This window comes from Loxodonta africana, chromosome 1 (genome assembly GCF_030014295.1).
Source record: "Loxodonta africana isolate mLoxAfr1 chromosome 1, mLoxAfr1.hap2, whole genome shotgun sequence".
Classification (NCBI taxonomy): domain Eukaryota; kingdom Metazoa; phylum Chordata; class Mammalia; order Proboscidea; family Elephantidae; genus Loxodonta; species Loxodonta africana.
In genome coordinates, this window is record NC_087342.1 from 60,996,434 (window position 1) to 61,017,628 (window position 21,195).

General features: G+C 39.5%; 1 protein-coding gene across 2 annotated transcripts in view; it reads left to right on the forward strand.

Moving 5' to 3' along the window:
- The window catches only part of CAP2 (cyclase associated actin cytoskeleton regulatory protein 2), a 209,240-nt gene that overhangs the window by 33,373 nt on the left and 154,672 nt on the right, over positions 1-21,195 (forward strand). The window contains exon 2 of one of the 2 annotated variants that reach the window (XM_010596195.3): positions 7,267-7,333. The exons of the other annotated variant lie outside the window; for it this stretch is intronic. The gene's annotated coding sequence lies outside the window, so the exon portion shown is untranslated. The remainder of the gene's footprint in view (positions 1-7,266; positions 7,334-21,195) is intronic. 2 annotated transcript variants of the gene reach the window in all.

Here is a 21,195-nt window from a genome sequence, read left to right on the forward strand (position 1 = left end):
ACCTTTTAATGAGTATTTATAAAACCTTTTATAATACAATATTTGTCCTTTTGTGATTGACTTATTTCACTCAGCATAATGCCCTCCAGATTCATCCATGTCATGAGATGTTTCACAGATTCATCATTGTTCTTTATTGTTGCATAGTATTATGGGATTCCATTGTGTGTATGTACCATAGTTTGTTTACCCATTCATCTGTTGATAGGCACTTAGATTGTTTCCATCATTTTGCTATTGTGAGTAATGCTGCAAGGAATATGGGTGTGCATATGTCTACTTGTGTGACTGCTCTTATTTCTCTAGGATATATTCCTAGGAGCAGGATTGTTGGGTCATATGGTATGTTTATTTCTAGCTTTTAAGGAAGCACCATATCATTTTCCAAAATGCTTGTACCATTTTACATTCCCACCAGCCATGCATAAGAGTTCCAAGCTCCCTGCAGCCTCTCCAACATTTGTTATTTTCTGTTTTTGTAGTTTGTGTCAGTAATGTTGGGGTGAGATGGTGTTTCATTGTAGTTTTGATTTGCATTTCTCTAATGGCTAGTGATCTTGAGCATTTCCTCAAGTGTCTGTTAGCTGCCTGAATGTCTTCTTTGGTGAAGTGTCTGTTCTTTTCCTTTGCCCATTTTGTAATTGGATTATTTGTCTTTTTTAGTGTAGAGGTGTTGGATTTTCCTATAGATTTTAGAGCTTAAACCTTTGCCAGATATGTCATAGCCAAAGATTTTTTCCCAGTCCGTAGGTTCTCTTTTTACTCCTTTGGTAAAGTCTTTTGATGAACTCAGTGTTTAATTTTTAGAAGATCCCGTTTATCTGGCTTATCTTTTGGTGTTTGTGTATTGTTAATTGTGGTTTGTATGCTGCCTATGCCGTGTATTAGAGCACCTAGCGTTGACCCTGTTTTTTCTTCCATGATATTTATAGTTTTTGGTTTTATATATTTAGGTCTTTGATCATTTTGAATTAGTTTTTGTGTATGGTTTGAGGTGTGGGTCCTGTTTCATTTTTTTTACAGATGGACATCCAGTTTTGCCAGTACCACTTGTTAAAAAGACTGTTGTAATGGTTAAGATTGTGTGTCAACTTGGCTGGGCCATGAGTCTCAGTGTTTATATATGATCACTCCCATGATGGAATCTGCTGTGAGTAGCCAATCAGTTGAAAGGGAGCTTCCTGGAGGGTGTGGCCTTCATCTGAATGTAAGCAGACATTCTGGCTTTTTTTGAGGCTGCTTCCTGTTCATCTGACCTCTGGTTCTTGGGACTCTGACTTGCCAACCTTAGGTTTGCCAGCCCCTGCAGCTGCATGAATCAAGAGAAGCCTCTACCCTGATCCACGGACTTGGGATCAGTACTGAGTTAAAAGGATGTCCGGGGGCCATACTCTCATACTTTGTCCCTTTTTCTTGCCACATAATATTCTACGGTATGGATCTACAACATTTATCCATTTATCATTGTTTCCATTTTCTGGCTATTATGAATAATTCTGCTTTTAACATTTATGTGTAAGTCTTTGTGTAGGTACATTTCTCTTGGGTACATACCTAGCAGTGGACAAATCTATGCTTCACTTTTTAAGAAACTGTCAAACTGTTTTCCAGAATGACTGCACCATTTTGCATTCTCACCAGCAGTGTATGAAAGTTCCAGTTTCTCCACTTCCTCACCAACACTTATTGTCTGTTTTTTTATAATAGCCATCCTTTTTGATGTTGTTGTTAGTTGCCATCAAGCCGATTCCAACTCATGGCAACCACATGTGTTCCAGAGTAGAACTACTCCATAGCAGTTTTTTTTGGCTGTAATCTTAACAGCAGATCACCCGAAATTTCCTTCTGTAGTACCACAGAATGGGTTCAAACCATCAACCTTTAGGTGAGCAGTGGAGTGCAAACTGTTTGTGCCACCTAGGGACCTTACAAGTGGTATCTTGTAACTTTTATTTGAAATTCCGAAACCCTGGTGGTGCAGTGGTTAAGTGCTACAGCTGCTAACCAAAGGGTCAGCAGTTCAAATCTGCCAGGCGCTCCTTGGAAACTCTATGGGGCAGTTCTACTGTGTCCTGTAGAGTCGTATGAGTCAGAATGGACTCGACGGCACTGGGTTTGGTTTAGGGACTAATGGTGTTGAGCATCTTTTCATGTGCTTATTGGCCATTTGCATATCTTCTTTAGAATGTCAATTCACATACTTTGCCCATTAAACTGGAGTATTTGTCTTATTATTGAATTATAGGCATTCCTTATATAGTCAGGATAGAAGGGGAACAGTGCATTTAGTTGACAGAGGGACAAAACATCTGTGAAAACCTTGCCCATGCTGTAGTGAACTTGCCAGTGGGGTCTCAATGGCTCTTCTTTTCCCAGTGTCAGGATGTGGCTCTTGGGTGACTCCTGGAAGCTACTGGTCCCAGATCTAGAGAAAGGGTCATTTTGACAATGGGGATGATGTAAGCAGCTCTTTGGTATCCGCCTCTTCCATGGCATAAACAAGTGCAGAAGGGCAATGTGAGGAAACGGTAATACAAAGAATATCTCCAACAGCACAGAAGCCTAGAAGGTGTCAGGGTAGGGAGGGGAGCTCCTTTTCAAGGAAGAGCCCTTGCCATACATTTAGCTAAGGCTGTTACCATCTTATGGTAAGGAATGGGATAGTGGTGTGTTCTGGTCCCATTTAGCCTTCCCAGGCTATTGTTTTATGACTGTATTCTCACTCAGCTCCACAACACCAAGCTCAGTACACAAAGCCAGCCTTCGAGATATAGTCAGACCTCCCCAGTGGTCTCAGTTCCTCCTAGGGTTTTTTTTTTTTTTTTCCCCCCTGCTGCAATAGCCCAGTTCCCTGTGCCCTGATGCCTGGGAGGGCTAACCTGTTCCTAGCAGCTAAACTACACCACTTTTCAAGGAGATCATGGTGCCTTCAGGACAGCCTGTGTCTCATCCATCTGTGTAGCCCCAGCAGCCAGAATACACTTTAAAAACACATGTATGTAATTTTCTTAAGTTAGTGAATGAAGGATAAGAAATGAATTCATTTATAGGAAATGAGAAAACTGAAACGCAGACACATTAAGTAATCCGCCCAGAGTCACAAGAGTGGTCAGTTAAGGGACTGGATATACATTTAAGGTTCTTTGATCCTGAAAATGCTTTTTTGATTACACCAAGTTATGAAATCTACCTTCTTCAGAGGCTTCCAGTTAGAGGAGAAATTAGAGAAGAGACAGGACTGATGAGGGATGGTTCTGTGGCATGATACCACCAGAGTGGAGAGGACAAGTGGGATGGCAAGGTAATTGGTAGATGTAGATTTGATGGAGATGATAAGAAAGAAATACCTAAGAGAGGGTACCTCTGATTCGTGGGATGCTGGAAGACTCTTAGAGAAGTTGGAAGTTGGAGAATAGTTGAAGTAGTGATGGGAAGGACACATGAAGCAGCGGAAACAGCGGAGCCATAGCTTAGAAGACAGGTGGCCTTGGGTCTGACTGGGGAATGATGAGTCATTCCTGTGATTGGATCTCAGGAGCCTATTGGTTTGTAGTGGGGAGAGCAGATCAAAAGGTCTGTTGGGGTGAGATCGTTTTGAAAGTCAAGGTGAAGACTTTGCTTTTTTTCTCTGTAGTGGGAACTTATTAGAGGCTTTGGCGAAGTATGTTGGCTAACCAGGATCTAAGTAAAACCTGTGAGAGCCGGAGCTCAATGGAATTGGCTTGTTTTCCCGAGTTTCACAAGTTTCCTGCCTATGACAGGGTGCGGTCTTACCACTTTTCTATTGCTGTCTATTAGTGGAAAATATTTGAGTTTTCCTTCTTGGACAGGTCTCTGCCTTACACAAGTTCTGGCTTTCGCAGGTTTTACTGTATGTTTCCTCTAATTTTGTGAAAAATTTAAAGTTTCGTTCTAGTTGTATAACACACTGATTTCTCATATTCTGATTACACCTTCTTCAAAATCTGACTCTTGTAACTTTTTTGTAACAAAAAAGAAAATGGTGGCTTTTGTTTGCTCTTTGGTGAGAAGCTGACTCCAGAAATGCTCTCTAGGAGAGCAAGCAAAAGATACGAAGGTGGGAACATTGCCAAGGTGAATACATGGTTTATGAAACAGCTCTCTGGCTTGACTGAGCAGGTTCTGCTTTCAACCCCCTCCCGCTGTTGCTGGTCAGGTCACCATTGATTTTCTAGTTCTGAGCATTGTGTTTAGCAGATAGTGGGGATAAAGGAATGAGTGGCTGAAACAAACAAATCATTCAATTATCCAGTCAATGAATGAATGAATGGTTTGTTTGCTTGTTCTCTAGACACTATTTCCCCAATTACTACTAGTGAGTCACAAGATTACTATCCTGTGATTGGTAGTTTTCTGGAAAAGGAAAGGAAGTAATTGATATAGTCATGGTAAAGTGAATTTAACAATCTAGGACAATCTTTTCGTAGTTTAACAAATATATTTGAATTGTGGTTCATGTATAGAGAAATTAGTCCTTTGTGATTTGGCTTTATTTTTTGCAGAGAATTCACATATGAGCCAGTTTCCCAGCCTCACCATGAGAAAAAAGTTTTGAAATGTCTTCAATTTCCTGTGAAGCCTATTTCCTACTTAATCTTATGCTCTTAATCTTTTAAATGCCTTGGGTCCGGGTCTCCCTTACAGATTCAGATGAGAAACGCACCAGTTATTTTTGTACGTTTGGCCTTATGAGGAGAACTTTGAACTAGCATTTGGAAATGTGGAAGACCCAGCTCTTTTCGTTTACATGAAAGTGTTACCAAAGTAGCCTTCCCACTTTCTTGTTTTTGAACTTGTTCTGAGAAATAATGAGAGTTGACTTAAAATTCTTTGGACAATGTGGAGCTTTTTAAAATTTGAAATCCTAGAGAAAAAGGAGCCATGGAAGACCCAAAGCTTCACATTAGGGTGAGCAAGTGGGCTCTTTAAAATTATCTTGGGTAGAAGGCCGCTGTGATTTTAAGTAAAAGAAATAATCTAGCATCTTCTTTTACATGGAAATTTCTCCTATGAAAACCTAACTATCAGCCTGATCTAGGAAGAGTGTGCCAGTGAGTGGGCAGGCAAAGGAAAGGCAGTGAGTGGTAGCCGATCAATTAATCAGTCAAAAAATATTTCTAGAATGTACTGTGTACAGGGCACCATGCTGGACTCAGTGGGAGATACAAAGAAGAGTAAGATACAGCCCCAGTTGGTGAAAAGCTTACCACCAGTCTCCTTGGGAGACAAGCATACCTGTGCTAACAGAAAAGTTAGCAAGAGACAGTGTTTTAACTGGGCCGTATGTTTTACAGATAGTGAGTAAGTAATATTGGCAAACAGGCTGTTATTCTGCACCTGTCACCATTTACTGTGTGCCATGGGATGTCAGTTTTCAAAGCAGCTATAAAAGCTGCTTTCATAACTAGTTAAAAAACTGAGTTAGGTAAAGCGTTAGAAGATCCTGACTCTGACCCCTCACCTCTGAGCGTAAGATGATTTGGTTGAAGATAATATGAGGGTTGATGGAGCGTTAACTTCCAAAAGTCATGCTGCAGAGATTGTGCCTCTGTCCTTTGCAGAAAACTATTTAGAAGCCAGGAGTTCTGGTGGCACAGTGGTTAAGAGCTGCTAACAAAAATTTCCGTAGTTCAAATCCACCAGCCGCTCTTGGAAACCCTATGGGGCAGTTCTACTCTGCCCTATAGGGTTGCTATGAGTCGAGATCGACTCAACAGCAATGGATTTATTTAGAAGCAAATGATCAGGGGAAATATGTGATTCCAAAAACTAATTCCATGCTGAAATTTCCATGTTATAGTAGCCATTACACATGAACTTGAGAAGGCCTGGTTTAGAAATGTTCAAGGAATAAGTACACGGACAAAGGAAAATGAAACATTAGGGAAAAAAGCAAAACCAGGATATACCTACCTGAAGTTTTCAGCTGGACGTTTCCATTGTTCAGAACTTCCAGACAATTGCTAACATTTCAGATACAATAAGACTTGATACATTGGTTTGTAGGTATACCTATTCCTACTGAGAGCAAAATGAGGTGAGACGTCCTAGTAATAGTAACTAACATGTTTATTGTTGACCATGTGCCAGACTTTATACGCATCACCTCGTTGAACACTGTGGCAACCCTATGTACACACAGTCACTGAAGCAAAGCAGAATTAAGTGCCTTTTGCAGAATCCCCCAGCTAGTGAGTCAGAGTGCAAATCTGAGTCTAATTCCAAAGCCAGGGACTTCTGTACTGCACCTATTAAAGACAGGCAAGACAATGATTGTGAAAACCGAAAAAGCAAACCCGTTGCCATCGAGTCAATTCTGACTCATAGCAACCCTATAAGACAGAGTAGAACTACCCCATAGGATTTCCAAGAAGCAGCTGGTGGATTCAAACACCCCACCTTTTGTTTTGCAGTCGAGCTCTTAACCACTGCATCACCAGGGCTCCATAAAATGTTTGAGAGTGCGTGGAACTCTCATTTTGTAGAACCTGTTAAGAATAGGATAGAAATGTTGTCTCTCCTAGCTGCTTTAAGCATTGTCACTGTACTGTGGACATAACATTGGACACACAATTGTCATGTTATGAACTAAGTATCTATGCTTTGAGGATGGCTTTATAAGATGACCAGTACTGTCAAAATCTTTTTTGCCTCCCTAGTTATTTTTTAAAATAATTACAGTTACCGTTCCTCCTAGGAAAATATTTTCTTGATTCCAGGAGACCTTATTATTACAGGACAGTAGATGAGAGAATACCAACTGACTATATTCCTACTGAAGTATATGAAGTATCTGTAAATATATGCAACTGGTGTGAGAAAATTTGAATTCAGTATTTAAAATGCTAACTTCTTTATTTGGGGGAGGGGGAAAAGCCCACTTGGTTTATAAACTCACCCAGAGAAACAATATGTAATGCCCATTTTTCTGTCTTTTCTACACCTTCTGAAAATCATTATAAAGAAAATAGCTCAACAATAAAGCGTGTCATCATGAAATTCAAAACACTGAGGACAGAGAGAAGATTCCAAAAACTTTCTCCACATGGGAAAACACAGGGATATCGGGATTGCTTTGGACATGTCAATAGCAATCTAGGATACAATGAACAGTGCTTTCAATATCCTAAGGAAAAATTTTTTCAGCCAACTACCAAACTACCACTCATGTGTGATGACAAAAATAAAGACATTGTTAGACTTGTAAGATCTCAAAAAACTGATCTGTTATGTACCTTTTTTCAGAAGAAGATGCTCTTACCAATTAAGAAAGTACACCAAGAAAGAAGAAGACATAGAATCCAGGAAACAGGTGACCAACATAAAAGGGAGGGGAGGAAAATCCCTAGAAGGAAGGTGAAAGCAGATCCCAGATTACAGACGGGCAGCAGGCCTGTAGGGCCATCGTGTAGACTGGGCTAATCCTCCAGAAGAGATGCCTCCAAAAAGAAAAAAAATTAATAGAATTCCAGATGTGCTTGAATTTTTTTTTTTTTTTTGTACCTATTGAAAGGAGACTTACACACCTGGGGAAGAGTTTGGAGATGAATCATTTAGAAAACTGAGCAGCTGAAAAAATGAGCATATTGGCTCCAGGTTGTGCAAAAAAGTAGAAAATAAGCTTATACCACATGATTTAGCTGCGAGTAGCCATTATTGTGTTAATGCTGAATACTAAAAGAAAAAATTATGATATAACACTACTGGGAGTATGGCGGGATAGGAAATGTGCATGTATGTGGTGGTGGGCATGAAGCGAGAAAAAAAGAAAAAGTAAGCTCAGTTTTTAGTGGAAGTTCAATGGATAATACCAAAAAATGGAGAAAAATAAACAAGATCTACAGATGTTGTTGTTGCTAGGTGCCATCCAGTCAGTTTCAACTCTTAGCCACCCTCTACGACAGAACGAAACACAGTCGTTGTTATGCTTGAGCCCATTGTTGCAGCCACTGATCAGTCCATCTCACTGAGGGTCTTCCTCTTTTCTGCTGACCCTCTACTTTACCAAGCATGATGTCCTCCTGCAGGGACTGATCCTGCCTGACAATATGTCCAAAGTATGTAAGACGCAGTCCTGCTATCCTTGCTTCTAAGGAGCATTCTGGTTGTACTTCTTCCAAGACAGGATGTAGAGATAGGAGCATGCTCTTTAGAGATAAGGAGCTAATTACCAAACGAAACAGCTAAAATAATTGAAAATGGCTTACAAAGGTAGGCAGGGAGATGCTGTGTTTTTTTGTAATAAACCTCACATAGCTGTTGACTGAGTTCTGTGCAGGTTTGACTTTGATAAAAAATAAAGATTAAACTTTGAAAAAAGGAAAAAAATTGAATAAGTTAAAAAAATGACAAAGGTGGGTTTTACTTCCCATCATAATGAAACTTGAAAATGAATACTCAAAAATTAATATAAAACAAGGAACTGAGGGTAACCTCAAGCATAGTTTCCTAAAATGGATCATTAAAAAGAGAAAGCCATGAGATGCTACGTCCTTCCTTATTTTTCCCTCCACACACCCTTCACACTCTAGTCTAATGCTTGCATGTGTCCTCCATCAGCTGTGGGTCATAGGAGATCTCACCCTAGGGTTAGTGTCTGCTTGAATAAGATGTCTAGAAAACCTGAAGGGCCAAATTTGAGCTGCCTCATCTAACCTAATCTTTGATTCTCTAGCTGTGTATCTGGCTTCTCTTTGGTCTTCCTCTGACTCTTAGAATGTCTTAAGTCTAGTCATCTTGGTACATCACTCTACTCTGCTGATTTCCTGATCCAAACTCGTCTGTCTGCCCACCTGGCTCTGACTCTTTCCTTACTCTGACCTTGCTGTTACATTTGCTCTAACTACCCTACCGGTACAGGAGCCCTGGTGGCACAGTGGTTAAGCACTCAGCTGCTAACTGAAAGGTTGGTGGTTTGAACCCACCAGCTGCTCCAAGGGAGAAGGATGTGGCAGTCTACTTCCACAAAGATTATAGCCTTGGAGATCCTGTGGAGCAGTTCTACTAAGGCTAATGGGACTGCTTGGGAAAAATTTGGGGAATCTGCAGCTTTGTTCTTTACTCATTCTTAATGCTGGATTAGCAGCTGAGGATACTTGTGGGTAAATGGAGTGTGTGTGTGTGTGTGTGTGTGGTCAGAAGAGGACATGGCCATCTTGGACTCCTTCCTTCTCCATGGGAATGCTGACATGTATATTTTTTTATATCCTGGGTATATTCTTTCTTTTATTTGTTTTTCTGTTTCTCTTAGAAACTGTTCTACCATTTTAAACCCAGAGGCACCTTTCCAGCTTTCTTCCATGAACTATATTTTGACCTCTTAAGAAGCCATGGTGAGGCTTCAGTCTCTTTCATGGTGATTTTATATGCAGAGATATTTGAGTCCCTTTTAGACTGCATTCCATACCAGCCTGCCCAGCCTGCAGTTTATGGACTCTCTCCTGTTGTCTTTCAGCATATGGAGCACTATTAGATAGTGCGAGTTTGAGTCTTGTCAGAGAAACTGATTAAGCCACAGTCAGGGGCAACAGTCCTAAGTGTGAAATATAACAGGCCTTCCTGAAACAGCTTATACTGTGATCTGCTGGGGGTGGTTGGTGCTTTTCTGTTGGGATGGGGGTGGGGACTGGGACCTTCTTAAAAAAGCAAACACTTTTTTTTTCCTATCACAGGCTAGGGCTATGGTGGTAACATTTGGCAAGTTGAGTAATGGGGAACATAGATAACTGTGAACAGATGGGCAACTATTAAAAGATTTGAGGGGCTTTCATCATGTCTCAAATGGCCTTCATCCACCTACAGGATACCCAGTTCCCTTGCAAGAAGATTATGTAAAGGATTCAATTAAATTTCTTCTTCATTTTTTTCCCCAATTGTGATGAAAGCAAAAGCTCTGAGGTTAAGAGGAAAAGAATAGATGAGAAACTTCTAATTTTGAGTCCTCTTGGGATTAGACTCTGATTTTAGCTGTGCAGAGAACACTGCCCCATATTTTGAAAGAGTTGCTGCCAGCATTTTCAGAGATGACTTTTCAAAATAGAAAGTGAACTCCACCATCCATATCTGATTACCATCTGACATTTGTATGCAGAATTGCAGAGCTATACACATGCTTGATAAGTATAGCCTTGCTTTTAAAAATGCCAGTGGGAACTTGTCATTATATTTAAGCTGAAAACTAATGTAATACAAATTACAAAAGAGGAATGTATTACCTAGTTCCTAGCGGAAATAAAGATATTTACAGGTGTTGTAGTTGTTGTTAGCTGATGTGACATCTGTCCCTGACTCATGATGACCCCATGCATGAGAGGATCAGACTATTGTGCTCTGGTGGTTTTTCCTTGGCTGATTTCCTGAGGTAGATTGCCAGGCCTTTCTTTTTAGTCCATCTCAGTCTGAAAGCTCTTTTGAAACCTATTCAGCATCATAGCAACACACACGCCTCCACTGAAAGACAGGTGGTGGCTGCACATAAGCTGCACTGGCCAGAAATTGAGCCTGGGTTTCCCTCTTGGAAGGCAAGAATTCCACCACTGAACAACTAACGCCCTTTTTTTTTTTTAAACTTTATTTTTGGTGAACATATACACAGAAAATGTGCTGTAGACATAATGACCTAGACATCTAGATGTCTAGACATAGTTTCCAGACATACTGATCAGTGACACTGGTTATACTCATCACATTGTGTCAACATTTTAATTATCTCTGATTTTAAATCTATCCTTTAAAATAGCTGTTCACCCTTTGGTCATATATATATATATGTGTGCGTACAGATGCGTGTGTGTGTGTATAAATGCAATACTGAAGGATGACAATCTTTACTCTTTGGGCTAAACTTAGTTTACAGTTGACTTCAGGGGATATTTTCAATTCAAGATTTGAAGAGCAACACAGGGCCATAGTCCCGGGGCCTCCTCCAGCCCCAACAGGCCCACTAAGTCTGGATTTTTTCAAGAATTTGAAGTTTTGTTGCACATTTTCCCCTCTTTTTATCAGGATTCATCTACTGTGTTCCTGATCAGAACATATATTAGTGGTAGCTGGGCACCATCTAGTTCTCCTGGTCCCAAGGTGGAGGAGTTACTGATTCCTGTAGACCTGTAGTCCATGTCTTCTCTGATTCTTGGGCTTCCTCCTTTCTCTTTTGTTTCAGAGGAATAAAGACAAATAGTTGTATCTTAGATGGCTGCACATAAGCTTTTAAGACCCCAGTCACTACTTACCATACTGGGAGATAAATTATAAACTTTAAGAACTATATTATGCCAATTGACTGGATTGTCCCATGAGATCATGACCCTAAGCCCCCAGACCAAGAGAACTAATCCTATCAGGGGATTGGATACGTCTAATTATTATCAGCATCTGTAGCCCCTTTCCTTTTTTATTTTTGTTGTTGTTGTTGCTGCAAAAAACAATGCCCTCTTTATACATCTCAGAGAATACAATTTTACCCATCCTCTGCGACGGCAGTGGGTGTTATGGCTGCGGCAGTGGTGTCTCTGATGTAGAAGCATGCTCTTCTGTTTTTGCTTAGAATGATGCTTAAAAAGTTCCTGAAGGTGAGACGAACTACAGGCACTGGTTAAGGCAAGGCATGTTTTAATCTCTTTGGAACAGCAGATTGATTTTCCCCAAAGCAGTCATACATTGGTATGGTCAGTGTTATGGGTATTTATAAGCCAGGTCTCTGTGAACCCAACCAATGCACTGGGTTCCATTCCTCAGAGATCTCCTTAATGACATACAAACACTAGGGCCAATAATTTCAAGATACTTACCCTGTTTTCAGGAGTCCCTGGGTGGTGTGAATTACTAATGAGCTCATCTGCTAATCAAAATGTTGGTGGTTCATGTCCATCCACAGACTTCTTGAAAGAAGGGCCTAATGATCTATGTCCAAAAAACCAGCCATTGAAAACCCTGTGGAACACAATTCTATTCTGACACATGTGGGGTAGCCATGAGTTGGAATCAACTTGATGGCAACTAGTTTATCCTGTCCTCACTCAGGGTGTTTTATATGGGTTTGGAATTTAAGTGTAGGTGTTTAAGACATGTGTGGAGGGGGGGACCATGGACACCAAACCCCACTTTTTCATACTTGAAACTCAGTTTATCCCAGCCAAGAGCTCTTTGAAGATTCCTGTCTCCAAAACAACTTCATCTCAGACTAACTTTTATCTAAAAATAATTAGCAGAGTTACAAAAGGAAAATTAGCATTTTAACAGTTTAAATTAAAATTCCCACCATTCAAAATAATTGTAAATTAAAATACTTCAGTACAGGAGCACTGAAACAAACTAATAACAGATGGAAAACAATTAACTCTAGAGGAGTCAGAGCAAGACAGTGAAGTGAGTGGATGCTCCCATTTACTCCCCTAGCAACCAATCCACTGAACAATGAATAAAAACAAACACAGACTGAGATCTCAGAACTCTGGATGGCAGCTCAGGTATTGGAGAGTTGGGGTGAGTCCAGCAGTAGGGGACAGGAGGAGCAGGGACCGCACAGAAGCTGGCAGAACCTACCCACTAACATTGCGTGCACTTGCTCATCACAAGCATTTTGGGATGGGGCTGGGCAACACTCCAAGAAGGGAACATAGAAAGTGAGCTAATCTGAGAGAAGCCATAACCCAATTTTTTTAAGACAGTGCAGATTGGGTGTGGGAATTTATGGGCTGTGCAATTGGAAGAGGGTGAAGGGAGACCGTGGCACTGTGAAAGAGTGCTGTTGAATCTCACTGAGGCCCAATACCTGCAGTAGGACTGGGAGGAACTGCAAGGGCAGTGCAGAAAGGGGAATACATTAGACAGTGAACAGAGGGAAGTGGCTAGCTCCCTGACCATAGCAGGACACCATGGGAGAACCTGTGAAGGGGTGCTTGTGAGGCAAAGACATAAAGAGCCCACCACCTTCACCTCAGGAAAGTTGAGCCCCACTGCTTACACCAAAGTCTGCAACCAGCTAAACCCTTCCTTCCTGCACATGTGTATTGAATCCCAGAGATCAAGCTTCCAGAACTGAATCAGCACTGAAAAAAAATCTGCGGATAAGAGTGCCCTCTAGTGGTTCTCAGGAGAAAATATCAAGCCTACTGCTGCTGTGTCGATTCTGACTCATAGCAACCCTGTGGGGTGGAGTGGAGCTGTCCTGTGGGGTTCCCAGAGCTGTGAGTCTTTGCGGAGGTAGGCTGCTTGCATCTTTCTCCCATGAAGCAACTGTTGGGTGTGGACCCTAGCCTTTCAGTTGGCAACCAGGTGCTTGGCCACTGCGCCACTAGAGCACCCAATCGGAAACATTTCCTACCAAAACCAGAATATAAAATTTAAAGTAAAAATAAAATAAAATGGCCCATATTCAACCAAAAATAGTAATACACAACAAAATCACCAGAGAAGAAGGACCAACTAAAAGCAAAACATGAAGAAGAGGAGATTTCTCCTATGGAGGCCAGACTAATACAAAGAATTGATGATTTTCAGACTATAGTTCTAAGTATGTTTACAGAAAACAAAAATCCTCAGAAAACAAACTAGCGGCAATTGGGAAACAAATGGAGGAACAAAATGAAAGACTCAACAAGAAAACTGAAAACATCAAATAAAACCATACTGGAACTGAAGAATATAGCAAATGAATTCGAAAAAGCAAGAGGAACCCTCAACAATAGGGTCAAACAGGCAGAAGATAGAATAAATGAACTAGAAGACAAAGTAACTGAACTTATCAAGTCTCAAGAGAAACAAGAGAAAAGAACAAAGGAAAGCAAAAAAAAAAAAAAAAAAAAACCCCAAAAGGAAAAATGGCATTCAATAAAGAAATAGAACAGAATTTTCTAATTGGAATCTCAGCGCACCATGACAGCAATAAAGGCATAGAAATGATTTTCCAAGAGAGAATTTCCCAGATCTGAACAGAGATCTAAGCGTGCACATACAGGAAGATACATGAACCCCAATTAGAAGAGACACAAAAAGATCAACTCTGTGCCATATCCTAATAAAATTCTGGAAAACCAAAGACGAGGAGAGAATTCTGAAAGCAGCGAGAGAAAAAGGCAATATAATATACCAAGGGGGTTTTCATAAGAATCAGTGTGGATTTCTCCCCATAAACTCTAGAGTCCAGAAGACAGTGGAGTGAAATATACCGACCAAAAACAATTACCAACCAAGAATTCTTTACCTGGCAAAGTTTTCATTCAAAAATGAAGGGGAAATCAAGAAATTCCTTAACAAACAGAAGCTCTGGGAATTTGCCACCACCAGACCAGCTCTGCAAGTATTACTCAAGGGAGTACTCCAAATAGAAAGGCAAGACATCAAATAAATACTCATATCTATAAAAAACGGGGGGAAAAAAAAAGAATGCGATCTCCAAAAAATGCAACAACATGGGCTATCATAAGGACCAAGTGTATGATATTTTTAGGGAATAAACTCAATAATTAAGTTTCACAAATGATAGACCATCAAGTTTGTAAGAATAAACATAAACTAACATCAAATATGGTTGTATATTGATGTTAATGGAGACACACCAATAGGAATGGGGAAGGAAGAGCAATTAGGAGTAGATTTATTATGTTAAGGTTGTATGTTAACTGTTGTTCATATGTAAAACATTGCTGCAGTTGTAAGTTGTGTAATGTAACATATGTGGAAACCACTAAGAAATCACCAAGAAGAAACATTCAGAAGAAAAGAAGGAAGATAGCAAAAAGGCTTGTTACAAGAAAGCAGCCAAATACAAACAAAAACAGAAAAATCAGAATAAAAAAACAAAGAAGTTTTGAAACATTCAAAAAACAAATAGCAAAATGAGTGAGGTAGACACTTCATTTTCAGTAATAACCTTAAATATAAATGGTCTAAATGCCCCATGTGAAAGGCAGAGAGTGGCAGAATGGATTAAAAAAAAAAAAAATGCTCCATCCTTTTTCTCTAAGAAACATACCTTAGACATAAGGACACAAACAAACTGAAAATAAAAGGATGGAGAAAAATATTCCATGCAGCCAGTAAACAAAAAGGAGTGGGGGTGGCCATTCAGATACCAGATAAAATAGACTTCAAATCAAAGCGTATTACAAGAGATAAAGAAGGACATTACATAATAATAAAAGGGTCACTCCAGCAAAAACATGTAACAATTATAAATATATACGCACCTAAAAGCAATGCACCAAAATACATGAGACAAATACCAACTAATATGAAAGGAGAGATAGACAACTCCACAATACTAATAGGGGACTTCAACACACCACTTTCAATTATAGACAGAACATATAAAAAGAAGATTACTAAGGACATTGAGAACTTAAATAAAATCATAATCCAGTTGGACCTAATGGATGTATATAGAAAGTCTACCCAGCATCAGAGCAATACACACCCTTCTCCAGTGCACATGGATTGTTTTCCAGGATAGACCACATGCTAGGACACAAAACAAGTCTCAACAAATTTAAAAAGATTGAAATTATACAAAATGTCTTCTCTGACCATAATGGTATGAAGCTAGAAATCAACAATGGGAAAATAAGGAAAAAATAATAAAAGGAAACTAAATAATACACTACTTAAAAAAAAACTACACTAGGTTTTTTTTTTTGGATTGGGTCATAGAGGAAATCAAAAGTGAAATTTAAAAATTCCTGGCATCAAACAAAAATGAAAACACAACATATCAAAACCATTGTGACACAGCGGAAGCAGTGCTCAGAGGGAAATTTATAGAAATAAATACCTACATTTAAAAAAGAAGAAAGATCCAAAATTATTAACTTAAACCAACATCTTGAATAAATAGAAAAGTAAGAGGAAAAGAAGCCAAAAGCTACCAGAAAAAAAGGAAATCAAAGAAATAGAAAAACAGTAGAATAAACAAAACCAAAAGTTGGTTCTTTGAAAGGATCAGTAAAATAGACAAACCACTGGCTAGACTGAAAAAAGGCAAAAAAACAAAGAAGGCAAATAACCAAATTAAGAAATGAAATTGCTGACTTTACAGCTGATCCAACAGAGATAAAGAAGATCATAACAGATTACTATGAAAAATTGTACTCCAACAAATTTGAAAACCTAGACAAAATGGACAAATTCCTAGAAACACACTTCCTACTCAAACTAACACAAACAGGGGTAGAAAATTTAAACACATTACAAAAGGAAAGATTGAAGATGTCATCAAAAACTGCTGACAACAAGGAAGAAAGCCCAGGACCAGATGGCTACACTGGAGAATTCTACCAAACGTTCCGAGAAGAGTTGACACCAATCCTACTCAATCTTTTCAAAAACAGAAGAGGAAGAGACACTACCTAACTCTTCCTATGAAGCCAGCATAACCCTGGTACATAAACCAGGCAATTACATTACAAAAAAAGAAAATTACAGGCCAAAGTCCCTTATGAACACAGATGCAAAAAATTTCAAAATATTTTAGCCAACAGGCTTCAGCAACACATCCAAAAACTCATACACTGTAATCTAGTGGGATTCATACTAGGATTACAAGGGTGGTTCAGCATTAGAAAATCAATCCATGTAATCCACCACATAAATAAAACAAAGGAAAAGAATCATATGATCATATCAGTTGATGCAGAAAAGGCATTTGATAAATTCAGCACCCTTTCTTCAGCAAAATAGGAATAGAAGGGAAACTTCTTAACATAATTAAAGACATATATGTAAAACCAATGCCAACATTATACACAGTGGAGAAAAGCTAAGAGCCTTCCTTCCCTTTGACAATGGGAACGAGACAAGGATGCCCATTATCATCACTGTTACTCAACATTTTTTACTGGAAGTCCTAGCCAGAGCAATACGGCAAGAAAGAGAAATAAAAGGTACCCAAATCTGTAAGGAAGAAGTAAAACTTTCTCCATTTGCAGATGACATGATCCTATACATACCCATTGCCGTAGAGTTGATTTCAACTGATAGTGACCCTATAGGATTGCTCCATAGGGTTTCCAACGAGCGCCTGGTGGATTTGAATTGTTGACTTTTTGATTAGCAGCCAAACTTTTAACTTCTATGCCACCAGAGTTTCCAATCCTATGCATAGAAGACCCTAAAGATTCCACAAGAAAACTGCTGGAACTAATAGAAGAATTTAGCAACATTGTAGGGTACAAGAGCAACACACAAAAATCAGTTGGGTTCCTCTACACTAATAAAGACTACCTGGAAAAAGAAATCAAGAAAACAATACCATTTACAGTAGCCTCCAAATCAATAAAATACCTAGGAATTAAACTAACCAGGGACATGAAAGACTTATATAATAAAAATGATAAAACACTACTAACAAGAGACTAAAAAGAGACATCCTAAAATAGAAAGACATCCCATACTCACAGATTAAAAGATATAATATGGTGAAAATGTCAGTTCTACCTAAAACAAGCTACAGATACAATGCAATCCTGATGCGACATCCAACAACATTCTTCACTGATTTTGAAAAACTAATAACCAACTTCATATGCAAAGGAAAGAAACCCCTAATAGCCAATGCAATATTGAAGAAAAAGAACAAAGCAGGAGACCTCACACTCCCCAATATTAAAACATACTATACAGCCACTTGTAATCAGAACAGCCTGGTATTGGTACAACGGTAGACACATAGACCAGTGGAATAGAATTGTGAACTTAGAATTAAACTCAGCCATCTATGGACAACTGATTTTTGACAAGGAGTCAAAGTCCATTTAGTGGGACAGAAACAGTCTCTTAGTAAATTGTACTGACAAAACTGGATATCCACCTGCAGAAGAATGAAACAGGAGCCATACCTCACACCATACAAAAAAACTAACTCAGAATGGATCAAAGACCTAAATGTTAAACTTAAGACCATGAAATTCCTGGAAGAAAACATAGGGAGAAGATTATGGGACCTAATCTTTTGTAAAAATAGGATAACAAACATTACAACAAATGGGTGAATAGAAGAAGACAAAATAGGTAAAAGGGACCTCATAAAAATGAAAAATTTATACTTATCAAAAACCAACTCATTCCCATTGAGTCAATTCAACTCATAGTGACCCTATAGGATGGAGTAGAACTGCCCCATAGAGTTTCCAAGGAGCAGCCGGCAGATTCGAAATGCTGACCTTTGGTTAGCAGCCGAGCTCTTAACCACTGTGTCACTAGGGCTTCCTACTCATCCAAAGACTTTATTTAAAAAGTAAATAGACAACCTACAGACTGGGAAAAAAATCTTTGGAAGCAACTTGTCTGATAAAAGGCTAATTTATAAAATCTGTAGGAAACTCTAACAACTCAACATCAAAAAGGCAAATAACCCAATCACAAAATGGGCAAAGGACATGAACAGAACCTTCACCAAATAGGACATCCAAGCAGCCAACAGACATATGAAGAGGTGTTCACTATCATTAGCCATTAGAGAGATGCAAATCAAAACTGCAATGAGATACCATCTTACCTCAGGTAAAATGGCACTGATTAAAACAAAAAATAGATAACAACAAATGTTGGCGAGGATGTGGAGAAATTGGAACCCTTATTCATTGCTGGTGGGACTGTAAAATGATACAACCGTAATGAAAAACAATATAGTGCTTTCTCAAAAAACTAAAAATAGAACTACCCTATAACCCGGCAATCCCACTCTTAGGTAAAAAAAAAAAAAATACTATAAAATCAAAAACTCACTGCCATTGAGTTAATTTCAACTCATAGCGACCCTATACAACAGAGTAGAACTGCCTCATAGGATCTCCAAGGCTGTAAACCTTTATTGAAGCAGACTACCACATCTTTCTCCCTCAGAGCTGCTAGTGGGTCCAAACCACCAGCCTTTTGGTTAGCAGCCAGCACTTTAACTACTGTGTCACTAGGGCTTCTGTATATTCCCTGTTGTTGTTGTTGTTACGTGCCATCAAGTCGGTTTTGACTCATAGCAACCCCATGCACAACAGAAGGAAACACTGCCTGGCACTGCACCATCTTTAAAACCGTTGTTATGCTTGAGCCCATTGTTGCAGCCACTGCGTCAGTCCACCTTGTTGAGGGTCTTCCTCTTTTCTGCTGACCCTGTACTTTGCCAAGCATGATATCCCTCTCCAGAGACTGATCTCTCCTGACAACATATCCAAAGTATTTAAGACGCAGTCTCGCCATCCTTGCTTCTAAGGAGCATTCTGGCTGTACTTCTTCTAAGACAGATTTGTTCCTTCTTCTGGCAGTCCATGGTATATTCAATATTCTTTGCCAACATCACAATTCAAAGGCATCAATTCTTCTTTGGTCTTTCTTATTCACTGTCTAGCTTTCACATGCATATGATGTGATTGAAAATACCATGGCATGGGTCAGGTGCACCTTAGTCTTCAAGGTGACATCTTTGCTCTTCAACACTTTAAACAGGTCTTTTACAGCAGATTTACCCAATGCAATACGTCTCTTGATTTCTTGACTGCTGCTTCCATGGCTGTTGATTGTGGATCCAAGTAAAATGAAATCCTTGACAACTTCAGTCTTTTCTCCGTTTATCATGATGTTGCTCGTTGGTCCAGTTGTGAGGATTTTTGTTTTCTTTATGTTGAGGTGCAATCCATACTGAAGGCTTTGGTCTTTGATCTTCATTAGTAAGTGCTTCAAGTCCTCTTCACTTTCAGCCAGCAAGGTTGTGTCATCTGCATAACGCAAGTTGTTAATGAGTCTCCCTCCAATCCTGATGCCCCGTTCTTCTTCATATAGTCCAGCTTCTCGGATTATTTGCTCAGCATACAGATTGAATAGGTATGGTGAAAGAATACAACCCTGACACACACCTTTCCTGACTTTAAACCAATCAGTATCCCCTTGTCCTGTCTGAACAACTGCCTCTTGATCTATATAAAGGTTCCTCATGAGCACAGTTAAGTGTTCTGGAATTCCCTTTCTTCTCAATGCTGTCCATAATTTGTTATGATCCACACAGTCGAATGCCTTTGCATAGTCAATAAAACACAGGTAAACATCCTTCTGGTATTCTCTGCTTTCAGCCAGGGTCCATCTGACATCAGCAATGATATCCCTGGTTCCACGTCCTCTTCTGAATCCAGCCTGATTTCCGGCATTTCCCTGTCAATATACTGCTACAGCCGTTTTTGAATGATCTTCAGCAAAATTTTGCTTGCATGTGATATTAATGATATTGTTCTGTAATTTCTACATTTGCTTGGATCACCTTTCTTGAGAATAGGCATAAATATGGATTTCTTCCAGTCAGTTGGCCAGGAAGCTGTCTTCCATATTTCTTGGCATAAACGAGTGAGCACCTCCAGCACTGAATCCATTTGTTGAAACATCTCAATTGATATTCCATCAGTTCCTGGAGCCTTGTTTTTTGCCAGTGCCTTCAGAGCAGCTTGGACTTCTTCCTTCAGTACCATCAGTTCCTGATCATATGCTACCTCTTGAAATGGCTGAACATCGACTAATTCTTTTTGGTATAATGACGCTGTGTATTCCTTCTATCTTCTTTTGATGCTTCCTGTGTCATTTAATACTTTCCCCATAGAACCCTTCACTATTGCATCTCGAGGCTTGAATTTTTTCTTCAGTTCTTTCAGCTTGAGAAACGCTGAGTGTGTTCTTCCCTTTTGGTTTTCCATTTCCAGCTCTTTGCACATGTCATTATAGTACTTTACTTGGTCTTCTCAAGCTGCCCTTTGAAATCTTCTCTTCAGTTCTTTTACTTCATCAATTCTTCCTTTTTCTTTACCTGCTTGACGTTCGAGAGTAAGTTTCAGAGTCTCTTCTGACATCCATCTTGGTCTTTTCTTTCTTACCTGTCTTTTCAGTGACCTCTTGCTTTCTTCATGGATGATGTCCTTGATGTCATTCCACAACTCGTCTGGTCTTTGGTCGCTAGTGTTCAATGCATCAAATCTATTCTTGAGATGGTCTGTAAATCCAGGTGGGATATACTCAAGGTCATATTTTGGCTCTCGTGGACTTGCTCTGTCAGTTTGTCCTAGTGTGGGGAGTTGTGTGTTGCAGTGATGCTGGAAGCTATGCCACCGGTATTCAGATACCAGTTTCAGCTGAGCTTCCAGACTAAGACAGACTAGGAAGAAAGAGCCGGCAGTCTACTTCTGAAAAGTAGTAGCCAGTGAAAAC